This window comes from Pezoporus flaviventris, unplaced genomic scaffold (genome assembly GCF_033815535.1).
Source record: "Pezoporus flaviventris isolate CSIRO_AGI_PZ_B2104156 unplaced genomic scaffold, CSIRO_AGI_Pfla_v1 ptg000121l, whole genome shotgun sequence".
NCBI lineage: Eukaryota > Metazoa > Chordata > Aves > Psittaciformes > Psittacidae > Pezoporus > Pezoporus flaviventris.
Genome location: NW_026892669.1, coordinates 1,113,713 through 1,123,015, shown reverse-complemented (window position 1 = coordinate 1,123,015; position 9,303 = coordinate 1,113,713).

The following is a 9,303-nucleotide window of genomic DNA, read 5'->3' as shown; positions in this document are numbered from 1 at the left end:
TCCGGGTAAGCCTCGCTTCGTTTGCAGCCGAGGAAAGAGACGTGCGCGGGGAAGGTTTGCGGTTGATGAGAAGGAGTGAGAGGTGAGGGCTCGGGGAGCAGCCGGAATTCGTTGAGCGCATCTGGGTTCAGCCGGTTGGGCTGCGCGCGTGGGTACTGGCAAGTGGGCTTGGTTTGGTTCTGTCGGGGGTGGTCTTGGGACGGCCTCGGTGAGGCTTTGGGGGAATGCTCTCCAGAGGCTTCATTTCCCTGATATTTTTCTCTTTACCCTTTCCCCTTTCCCCCCTGCCCCCCCCCCCCCCTCCCGGGCAGGGCTCATGCTCCCAGTTGTCCTAGCATAACCCTTGCCCCATCAGGGGTCTGAAGTTCTGGCTCCCCTTGAACCATCTGAAACAGCCCCACTCTCATGATGGCCCCAGTGCTCATGATTCACTGCCCTCCAAGCACTGCTTCCTGGTCCGTTTGAGTATCCACGCCTGGGTGACATTTCTTTAGGGGCAGAAACATTGCTGAAGCCAAGTGGTACTGCACCCACAGCCCTGACCCTACTCACATCAGGGGGCATCAGATGTGTCTGATGCCTGTTCTCAACCATCTGGCACTGACAGGCACTCCCTTGTTTTCTCCTAAGTGCTTACAAATAATTTAATTACCTGGTGCTCTGTTCCAAGGAGCCAACTAGTACTGTGAGAAATATGCTCAGCAATCAAAATTTTACAGACAAAAATTGTGAAGCAAAGAGCCCTTTAATAGCAGCATACTGGGTGCATCATCCACGGACAGATGAGCACACCTGCTCAGCCGATATTTACAGTTAATATACCTTTCTAGGTTTCACCTTCTGATTATGCCAGCCTTCCTCTGAGAAGTGATTTACATTTTCTGTGAACCCAAACCCCTCCCCTCTGGAGGCTCTCGGAGGGTCTCTGGTGGTCGTGGGGAGGAAGGCTCCGAGTCTTTCTCACAAATGAGCTTCTGAACTTTGCTTCTGGTGCATGCATTCAAGCCTTGCAGTTACATAAATTCCTTATCTGTATACAGATGTTCCTATTACCAACCGCAAACTCCCTTGGCTGGGGCCCACACCCTGGAACCCCATGCTTTACAGACTTTCCATTCCACCTATAGCTCACTCATAACAAACCCCCCTATATTTTTCTCACAGTACTTACCCTGCCTCCTCTCTTCTGCCTTCATTTTTTTTAAACCCCAGGCAGTAAGGTGGGACTGAAGAAGAACAGTTGCAGGGATCTCCCAGCCTGGAGGAATCTCTCTCTGGTGAATTTAACCTCTCCCAGCAAGGTGTTGTCCCCCAATATCTGGGTTTTCAATCTTCTCTGTTCATCCCTTGCTCTCCAAGATATTTTTTTTCTGAGGGATCTGTCACTGAAATCCAGGAAATAAACTCCAACCCGAATGACAGGTTAGAAACTGACATTATTATGGTACCAGGTGCAAGGGGGATGGCTCCACCTATCACTCACCCCAAGAAGAAACAGTTTACAGCTTATATAACTTCATTATGTACATATTCACCATAATTCCACAAAATGCCCACCCAATTATCATTACTCATGCATATGGTAATTTGTGTAGATGTGAATTTGAGGGGTAGTTTCTGTGGGTTGTGATGGTCATTTAGGGAGAAATACCCCCACTCATTTTACGCTTTGATGGCAATCTGTTAGCTAAGGACATTGGAATGTGTGTTTAGTCTTGCCAATTAACTGCATGTTCTTGTTTGGAAGAATTTACAGCCCTGAGAGGCTGATCTAGCTGTTTTCTCTTGGAGCTGTTTACCTGTTTCTCAGGCCTTATCAACAGGAGGAATGTCCATATCAATTTGAAAGAAGACATCTGGTCCTTTTGTTGCATGTCTTCCTTAACTTGAAACATCTTGTAGCTTTGTCCATGACTATGTTTCTATACACAATGGAATACCTGTTTAATTCTGTATCAGAACTGCAAGGCAAAGCCCACTTAAAGCCCCTTTGGCATTCAGAGGAGGCTGCAGCAGCTCCTACCTTACACTTTTCCTGAGCTTTGTAATGTTCCGTTTCTTCTCCCTGAACTCGCCTTTTTGCCTTGTAGTTCCCAGGCATTTCTTCCCTCTTATGGGAGGAAAGGCTTGCCAAAAGCTTGGCTAATGTGGATGTGGGACCTTCCTCACCCAAAATTAGCTGCACCAAGCACCAGGCAGGATCAGGTGCCCCTTCATTCCTGCTCAGTGCCCACAAAGGGGCCCAGAGCCATGTAGTATGGTTAGTACAGACACACACACCCCAGCCCCCAGGGATTCAGGGGACACACAGGCACAGGTCTCAACACTGCCACCTTCCCTGGCTATTGAAGGGCAGTATAAATCAGACCTACAGCTGTGTGCTTCAGCCAAAACCACTTCTCTGGGCTCTGACTGGGAGAAAACTCCAGGAACAAACTTTCCAACAAAGTTTTCAAGCTGACAAGCAGGTATTCTTTATTGAAGCATCGGGAGACACGGGGGATAGCTCCTACTAACGTGTGTCTCCGTATTGCTACACAAGCCGTCCTTATATAGTCCCTGTGCATACATACATATTCATGAGGCTACGTATGGATTACATAATTTTCCAGAAAGTTCCCTGTATGCCTACAGAATTGTGGTGGTGGTCTCTGAGGGTCGTTTAATTCTTCCAACAATCTTCATAACTTCTGGCAGCCTTTGAAGCACGCGCAGTAGATGCTTATACCAGTTTAATTGGTTCGTTAGCACCAGAGATATAATAATCCTCTTATCCTCCTACTTAGAATCATAGAATCATATAATAGTTAGGGTTGGAAAGGACCTTAAGATCATCTAGTTCCAACCCCCCTGCCATGGGCAGGGACACCTCACACTAAACCATATCACCCAAGGCCTCGTCCAACCTGGTCTTGAACACTGCCAGGGATGGAGCATTCACAACCTCCCTGGGCAACACATTCCAGTGCCTCACCACCCTAACAGGAAAGAATTTCCTCCTTATATCCAATCTAAACTTCCCCTGTTTAAGTTTTAACCCATTACCCCTTGTCCTATCACTACAGTCCCTAATGAAGAGTCCCTCCCCAGCATCCCTATAGGCCCCCTTCAGATACTGGGAGGCTGCTATGAGGTCTCCACACAGCCTTCTCTTCTCCAGGCTGAACAGCCCCAACTTCCTCAGCCTGTCTTCATATGGGAGGTGCTCCAGTCCCCTGATCATCCTTGTGGCCCTTCTCTGGACTTGTTCCAACAGTTCCATGTCCTTTTTATGTTGAGGACACCAGAACTGCACACAGTGCTCCAAGTGAGGACTCACAAGAGCAGAGTAGAGGGGCAGGATCACCTCCTTCGACCTGCTGGTCACATCCCTTTTGATGCCCAAGATACGGTTGGCTTTCTGGGCTGCAAGCGCACACTGCCGGCCCAACCTTATCAGTTGGTTTAACTGTAGCCCATCCTGGACACCTGACATTCCCAGGTACTCCTTATCCTTGCATCCTGTTCTTCTAGACTGTTTTTCTTAAAACTATGTCAACTATAACGATTTATCTTGTACAAGAATTCTCAGTATGTTCTCTAGCTGTACTCTACTTTTTTTTCCTGTGTATCATGTGATACTTGGATAGACTCCACAACTCGTTAAAAGTTGTAAAGTAGGTATGCTTTTTATTCAGCGCTGAGACGCAAAAGTCATGCACACCCAGGGTCGTTTTTCCCTCTACATTTATTCTCTTAAGGTATACATATGCATTAGATTACTCGATACACCTATACATATTTAGTATCTATCCCCGCTTCATATTATAATGAGCTAAAAAGTCCTTTGTGCCTGTGCAGTGCCCCCCTCTGGTTATGGGCAGGGGTCTCAAGATGAAGTAAATGAGTCTTCCTCCTGTGAGAAGGGGTCTTCAAGATGAAGTAAATGAGTCTTTCTCCTGTGAGTAGGGGTCTTCAAGATGAAGTAAATGAGTCTTCCTCTTCTTAAACTTTTCACCTTTTAGTCTTCATGTATGGCCTTAGGGTTTGGTGTCCCAGCCATAAACCATCTGCTTCTCCCCCTTATCAGGTGTCTGCTTTTCCTTATCAATAGAACCAGGTGTCTGCTTTTCCTTATCAATAGTTAGTGCCTTTGTCCTGCTTAGTAAGCATGATAGGTACAGACATTACTTTTGTTTAAGCAAGGGAATTCCTCTAACCCTCCTGTACATTGGTTAACCCTGTATCAATCCCCCCTTTTTCTATAAAATGAGTAAATTCTTTTACTATATTATTTATGACACAGCTATCCATGTTCCTTCTATTGATTTATGAAGTGATTTCGATATACATTGTATTGTGCAATCATTAAAATGAGTAATCCTATAGCTAAGATTAGAAGGCCTTGTTTAAGTATTTCTCTGAACCATCCAGTAACTCATAGGTTATTTAGCCATTCATCCAATCCACTTCCAGTAATTCTAAGCTCTTGCATATTTTCCTGCAATTTTTGCAGCTTAGCATGAATTGATTCAGAATGGTCAGATAAGTTCATGCAGCACATACCTTCGAAATCCTCACAACCATCCTGTAACAATATCTTTGTTACCTTCCGGGCTTGTGTGCTTCTAGTTGGAAAGGCTTCTGGTCAACCTGAAAAGGTGTCTGTTAGTACCAACAAATGTTTATACCCCTTTTTCTGTCCTTTTGCAAATTCTTGTGCAACATTTTATATACTGCCATTACCATCCAGAGTCTTTTTGAAAGAGTTTCCTGTTTCTACTTGATATTTAAATTTCATTTCTTTTTTCAGTCTTTATAGTTTATCATAGATCGTTTACAGTTCTAGAAAGAAAATTTTGTTATACCACAAGTAATCAATATTAGAACAATTAATATTAATATTCCTGCAACCAGTTGCCTTAACCAGGAGAGATCAGGTAACCATGAAGGTAACTTTTTCCACATTTCTTCAAACCCCCAGGAGGTATCATCCTTGGCCATTTTATGAAATATTTTAGTTTGTTTCCAGATTTCCTCCAGATCTGTTTCAGGAACAGCAATTTTCATTAATTCTTGTTCCACTTGGATTATATCAATGGTTTTACTTTCTATTTCCTCTATGATTGCTGAGATATTTATGATTGCCTTCTCTAATTCACTTACTCCCAAAGATGGAATTAGCCATCTCACAAAACATCTCACAAAATGCAGTATTGTGTTCAGCAATAGGGTTAAACCCTCACTTAACCAATACCATTCTTTCCCTTCAGGAACAGGCCACCACTGAACCACGATACTATCTATATTAATGGTGTGATTACAATTTGAATAGTGGCCTACACCTGTGGCATTTAAACAAACATAGTCTCCTATTCTGGTTCTTGGTGTAATACATCTTTGTATACAGGTATAATATTCTTTACTTGGATTAGGATTAACTATTCCAAATCTTAAAATTGTCCATGAGATAGTGTTGAAAATTGGAACGCCAATTAATGGAAGGCCCTGATCTTCTCCTGATTCAGGCAACTGTGCACACACCCAACAGTCACTACAATTAACAACTTTAGTAACATTCTGCATTAATTTCAGGTATAAGTATTCATCCCAAGCTGGTATGTCAGTTATCACATAAATCCAAATTATGACTGATATAATTTCATATGCGAGGGTCCTGAAGGTTCGATCTGCCATGTCTTCTCTGGTTCTGGTGCTTTCTTTATTCTTGAATAATGTATCAAGCAGGTTGTTCCTTTATCTTCACTGCTGTAAAGGTGGTCAATATTATCTGACACTTCTCCTGTAGAGGGTCTCCTGAAAAATTCTTAACATAAACCCAGTCTCTGGATCTAAAAGGGTGAGTCAGATAATCCATGCCTCTCACTCTTGTCCCCAGTATTCTCTTATTTTTTCTAATTGCTTTCCTAGATTGACCAGAAACTTCAGGAGATAACCTTCTCCCCCTTCCAAAAGACTTTCTCCTTTAAACTGGGACTGATATGGTCTTCCATATAAAATTTTTACATGGGTTAACCTCTTCTTTTGACCGAGGTTTAGTTCGAATTCTTAAAAGAGCCAGTGGTAAGGCTTGGTATTAATATCTTGACATATTTTACTAATCTGTTGTTTGATTATTTTTTTTTCTACTTGCCCACTGGCCTGAGGCCTGTACAGAACATGTAGTTGCCAATCAGTTTCGAATTTTTGCTAATTTCTTGTAGCTATTTTGCACTAAAGGGTGAGCCTTGGTCTGAAGAAATTGCCACTGGTACTCCAAAATGAGGTATTATACTGTTTAACAGTGTTCCAGTTACTTGTCTTGCATTATTTATTCTACAAGGGAATGCTTCTGGCCACCCTGAAAAAGTATTCGTTAACACCACCAAATATTGGTAACCTCCTGTTCTCGGGAATTCAGAACAATTTATTTGCCAGTGCTGTCCCAGATAACTTCCTCCCCAGGGCAGTCTCTGGCAGCTCTCGGAGGGTCTCTGGTGGTCATGGGGAAGAAGGCTCCGAGTCTTTCTCACAAATGAGCTTCTGAACTTTGCTTCTGGTGCATGCATTCAAGCCTTGCAGTTACATAAACTCCTTATCTGTATACAGATGTTCCTATCACCAACCGCAAACTCCCTTGGCTGGGGCCCACATCCCAGAACCCCATGCTTTACAGACTTTCTGTTCCACCTATAGCTCACTCATAATAAAACCTATATTTTTCTCACAATTCCCCCTTTTCTTTTTCTTGCTTTCTTTTTTATGAGTGCCATACTGTTTCTTTAAATTCCTTATTCTCTCCCACCGGGTTAGAAGTTTCTGAGCTTCCTGCACTTTTAGATTTTCTATAACCGTGGCTTCAAATTTTGTTTGTCCTATGATGCGTTGGATCTGCCTGCTCAGAATGGGCAGCAGACAAGGTAATACAAATAATAATCCTAAAATTACAATAATTCCCATAAGGATATTTTTCATTCCACCATTTTTCATTCCACCATTTTTCATTTGCTGAGGAAGACAGTCTGGGTTATTCCTGCTTCAGGTAAAGGCAAACCCACTCGTGGGATTGCTTTTGCTCAGGGACCTGGGTATACTTGGTGGGTAATGCGGGAAGATGGGGAAGTCCGATGTATACCTCAAGGGGATTTGATTTTAGGGGAAAACAGCCAGTGAACTCAATTGTATGCTGTTGCCTGCTGTGTAATACTTTTATAGCCCATCAACTAGATGTCTCCAGGTCACCAGCGACTGGCCCTGACTTCCCTCCAGCCATCATCCCAACAGAGAATGAACTTTGAACATCATGGACCGAATGGACTCGGCAGCATTATAGGGACTGGTCCATGCACTAAGAAAATGATCTTTTCCTCTTGGTCTGTATGTATATGGATGTATATATGTGGGAGAGCGATGGTGTATTGAAAATGTGGGATCTGAGCACAACGTGAATGGTATGGAATAAGGGGTGGATAATGTCCTGGGTTCAGCAGTAGCAGTCATGTTTTTCCTTTGTGGTAGCTGGTGCAGTGCTGTGTTTTGACTTCCAGCTTGAGAACAGTGTTGGTGAAGCTGATGTTTTCAGTTGTTGTTAAGTGATGTTTACCCTGACCAAGGACTTTGTGAGGCTCATGCTCTGCCAGGGAGGAGGGGAAGCTGTGAGGAAGCAGAGACGGGGCGCCTGACCTGGGCTAGCCAGGGAGGTATTCCATACCACAGCACGTCATGGCCGGGGTGGGGGGTGACAGGGAGTTACCCGGAAGGACACGGGCTTCCGGGTGGAACTCGTTTTCTTGGCCGGTGGTATCGTATTCTCTTCCCTTGTTATTTTCCCTTATCATTGTTGTAGTTGATAGTAGCGGTGGTGATTTGTTGCTGGACTGTTCTTGTCTCAACCCGTGGGAGTTGCACTTTTTTTTCGATCCTCCTCCCCGTTCCTCCGGGAGTGGGGGAGAACCCCGGTGGGGGGGGGGACACGGACCTCGATTGTTGTCAGCTCGGCACCACTCACTGGGAGTGAGTGAACAAGTTACCTGACTGGGATTAAACCACGACACTCCTTCACAGGTTGAGCACCTGAGAAGGAGAAAAAAGATGTGTAATTGCTAAGCACTTCTATTATATACCTCCCAAAGTATAAAGGTGGTGACCACACTGGGAACATAAGCCAGATCAGTTTCATGATCAATGATTCTATTGTATTACAAGTCATTACCATAAAGTACAATGAGACAAAAACCTTAGCCCAAGCCCCACACTTGAAAAACACTAATACAGCAAATACCGGATGGAAGTAAGATATGATATACTGAAACTGTGAGATCAAGAGGAACAACCTTGAGAGCCAATAAATCAGCATTGTGATGAGTGACTATTAATCCGGTCAGATCTGTCGTTATCAAGACCTCTCGTGCCCCACGTTGGGTGCCAAAAAGAACTGTCGTGATTTAAACCCAGTCAGGCAACTTGTTCACTCACTCCCAGTGAGTGGTGCCGGGCTGACAACAATCGAGGGCCCCCCCCCCCCGCACCGGGGCTCTCCCCTTCCCCTCTCCCGGAGGAACGGGGAGGAGGATCGAAAGGGTGCAACTCCTATGGGTAAGACAAGAACAGTCCAGCAACCAATGTACAACACAAATCACCACTGCTACTACCAACTACAACAATGATAAGAGAAAATAACAAGGGAAATGTTGCAGAATGACTCTAAGAGCAGGACCATAGAGCCCTGGAGGACTGTGCGAGCAAGGCAGGGGGTGGCCCCCACAGGTAACTGGAAACCGGACATGGGAGGAGAATGTGGAGGAAGCTGTGTGGGGCTAACCAGTACTGTTGTGCCAAGGAGGAGTGGCTGAATACCACTCCTATATATATATGAACTGCGTCACAAATAAAGTAGAAGTTTGCTTATCACCCATATTGGGTTGGCCTGTCTGCTTCTCCTCACTGCTTACAAATGGCGCCCGAACAGGTTAGCGGGGACCCGGATTACAGGGCCCCGGTTAACAGGGACCCGGATACAGGGCCCTGAGTATCAGGGACCCGGAACGGCGAGTGAGCGGCGCCGGCGGCAGCGGCCGGGGAGCGCGGGCAATGCTGCTGCGGTGGCGTGACGGACCTGGGTGCTTGGACTAACCGAAAGGAGTCCGCCGCTGGGGCGAACCAGACACTGATGCGTCTGGAGGCCGATCCCGAGACCGAGGTTGCAGGATGACCCAGGGGAGGATGATCCGGAAAAGGCCGGCCATGAGAATGTTCCGAGAGGTAGCCCTGAACTTATTACACTGCTTTTTATAAAAGAGGGGAATTGAGCCTGAGACTCTAAAG